The sequence below is a fragment of the Myotis davidii genome, unplaced genomic scaffold (assembly GCF_000327345.1).
Source record: "Myotis davidii unplaced genomic scaffold, ASM32734v1 scaffold370, whole genome shotgun sequence".
NCBI lineage: Eukaryota > Metazoa > Chordata > Mammalia > Chiroptera > Vespertilionidae > Myotis > Myotis davidii.
This window is the reverse complement of record NW_006288615.1, coordinates 6,689,966-6,693,117: the sequence shown is the minus strand read 5'-3', so window position 1 is coordinate 6,693,117 and position 3,152 is coordinate 6,689,966. Positions and strand designations below refer to the sequence as shown.

The following is a 3,152-nucleotide window of genomic DNA, read 5'->3' as shown; positions in this document are numbered from 1 at the left end:
CTGTGCTTGCCTGGCGCCTGCGTGCCGCGAGGCTCTCCTGGCACAACCAGGCCCTCCCACCCCCTCTGCCGGCGTCTTACGGCCTTATTTGCTCAGGGTATCTTATTCCGTCTGGGATTTATTTGGGGCATGGGGCCATAGGTCATCCCCCCCAATTAGCTGACAACGTCCTCGGGACTATTATGGACACTCCCTTCTTTCCCGAGGACATGCTGCAGCATGTGTATCTCAGGGCAGAGCCTTCTGGGGGAGGTGTCTCACCTTCCTCTGGCCTGTGGATCCGAGGGACTGTTTTCTGGGGTCAGAACTACTGGTTGGATGGACCATTGCTCCATAATTACGATCTCTTCCCATCTGAAATTTCCTTGTCTGTTGTATGTGTTTGCTGCTGTGGCATAACAAGTGACCCCACAGTCTAGCATCTTAAAACAACAAACATGAATGATCTCTCACAGTTTCTGGGTGGTTCTCCTTCAGGATCTCTTAGCTGGCACCAAGCAGGCACCGAAGGCTGAACTGGGCCGGGGGCCCCCGTTCCTCACACAGGGGCCTCTGCACAGGGCTGCTCCCAACACGGCAGCGGTTTCCCCGGAGACGGGAGCAGCGAAGGTGGGAGTCTTGAGACCTACTTGATATCAAGACTTGGAAGGTCACTTCTGCCCTGACCAGGAATCCAACTGTTCATAGGTCGACGCTCAACCACCAAGCCAGGCTAGCCGGACCCTTGGTTGATTCTTCTGCGTGCCCTGACCAGGGACCAAATCTACCACCCTGGTGTAGTAGGACGACGCGCTATCCACTGCGCACCCGGCCAGGGCGGTTGGGGCTTCTTGGGGAAAGGTGGGCTTGTGTTGAGCCTGCGCATCAGTGCACACAGGTGCCGGGTTCATTCCGGCCACGAGGAGGGATATTCTCTCACTGCCTCTGGCAGCGGTTTTCTTCTGTGCGCCCTGCACACGCTTACGGCCAGCGAGAGCACAGGGCTCCCTCTCTCCCGTGTGTTTCTAACTCACCGGGAAGCCCTGGGGTTCACCTTGTTCTGGGTCTGGTCACCTCATTGAAGTCTGTCGTGTGGGCAGGGGCTCTGAGGTGCTCAGACGGGCCCTACCGGGCCAGTGTCTGCTGCAGGGGACCCTGCTCCCCACACAAGAGCTGCTAGTGGGCCGGGGGGCTCAGGCTGCTGAGTATCAGAATCACCTGGAACGTCGTGAAAAGCACCAGCTCTCCCCGCACCAGCCGAGGCCGAGAGGCTCAGAATGGGCGGGGCTGCCCCAGAACATGTCCATGTAAACCCCCAGGAGCAGGGTGTCTACTGAGGCGCTTTCTCCCTCCTTCCGGGCCGCAAGCCTGGTGTGAGCCTCCACCTCACCCTCTCCTGGCAGCCCACCCGACCCCATGTCCTCCCAGAAACCAGGATGCTGTGAGGCACCCCCTCTGGCCTTGGCCCAAACCCCCTGCTGGGAAACTTCGGTCCAGAGGTGGAGGGACTTGCCCCAGGACACAGCGAGTGGGCAGGGGTGTCCCAGTGAGGTGTCCTGGGCCCTGCCCAGTGCTTTCCTGAGCACCCCAGCCAGAAGACCACCTCTGCGGCCAGGCCTTGTTCACCCCCACCCCCATCCTGGCCCCTGTTGCCCGGCCCTTAGAACAACGAGGTCCTGCAGGCAGCACAGGGATGGAGTCATCGAATGCCCACGTTTCCTGGTGTCCCCCCTGCCCCCCGGGGCTCACGCAGCCCCAGGCAGCTCCCATCAGGCTCCGTCAGACATGCTTTGGGGCCAAGAGCTGGGAAGCAGCGTGGAGGTGTTTGTGGGAGCCCGGGGTTGGCGCTCTGCTCATTGGGACCTGCTCCTTGAATAATGACCGCAGGTGGGCGAGTGTCACTGTGGTCTTAGGACAGAGCGCCCCCCGACCCCCCAGACCTCAGTCCGCCCTGACCGTGACCCTGGGAGGGCAGGTCAGCGTTGCACCCGTTTGCAGAGGAGGAAGCGGAGGCTCTGCGGGGTAAGGACGGTGACGCCGAGATGAGGACTCGGGTCTTGGTGCCCACGCAGAGCTGGGACCCGCTCTGGGCACAGGCAGCTCTCCCCGGGGCAGCAAGCACAACGTGAAGACCAGCCAGGAGTGGGAGTCTTTATTCAGCAAACCTGTGTCCTCCTTTCCAGGCCTGGCAGCCTTGGCCGCCCAACACTCCGACTACATCTCCCAGGTGTCTCTCCCTGTGGGACCCCGAGTGGGCTGGCTGGGAGGGCTGTTCCATCCCACGACTCGTCTGCTGTGCTTGTGGGTCAGGGGCCTGGCTGCAGGGAGGTGGCAGCCAGAGGAAATCCTGAGGCCCCTCCCCACACACTGCTTATTGGGGCCCTGGGACAGCTGCTGGAAGCCCTCCCCAAGTCCCCTGGGCAAACCCCACAGCCTGGGGCCCATCATCCTGCTGCCCTGGGGCCCGGACAAACCATTTGGGGCTCCTTCTGCACCACCTGTTCACGAGATGCTCTGTTCACTGGAGGCTCCCTGGGAGCACCCACCCCCTTTCTGAGCTTCTCACAGAGAAGGGTGTGGGTGACACCTGGGCGGCCACAGGAGAGGCTGAACCTCATCGCGGCCGGACTAGTGTACCCCCTGCCCCCCACAAGTTCTCTGGATCTGGCAGCCCACCTTTTTTTTTTTTCTAAATATATTTTATTGATTTTCTACAGAGAGGAAGGGAGAGAGATAGAGAGTCAGAAACATCGATGAGAAAGAGACATCGATCAGCTGCCTCCTGCACATCCCCCACTGGGGACGTGCCGGCAACCCAGGCACACGCCCTTGACCGGAATCGAACCCGGGACCCCCCAGCCCGCAGGCCGACGCTCCATCCACTGAGCCAAACCGGTTTCGGCTGGCAGCCCACCTTTGAGGGCGGGGCAGTGCCCCTCTCTGCTCAGAGCCCTTTTCAGCCACTGCCTGCATCACAGCTGTCCCAGCTGCCTGGGCCATGTGGCATGGGCGGGGCTGTCAAACTGAGGACAGGAGCCCCACAGGGACCTGGGACTCCCGGGGTGGCTGCGGGTTACTGGTATGCACCAGTGTGAGCACCTCCCTGACCCGGGGAATTCGGGGGCAGTTCTGACAGGAAGGCCTCTGCCATTGGCTCCTGTTCTTTCCATCCT

At 61.3% G+C, this 3,152-nt stretch overlaps 1 long non-coding RNA gene across 1 annotated transcript; it reads right to left on the bottom strand.

Moving 5' to 3' along the window:
• Positions 1–2,115: 2,115 nt before the first annotated feature.
• On the bottom strand, positions 2,116–3,047 carry LOC107182621. Its single transcript, XR_001513351.1, has 2 exons — positions 2,894–3,047; positions 2,116–2,655 (listed from the first exon to the last, which is right to left on the bottom strand). It is a non-coding gene; the product is annotated as an uncharacterized LOC107182621 (long non-coding RNA).
• Positions 3,048–3,152: the final 105 nt, after the last annotated feature.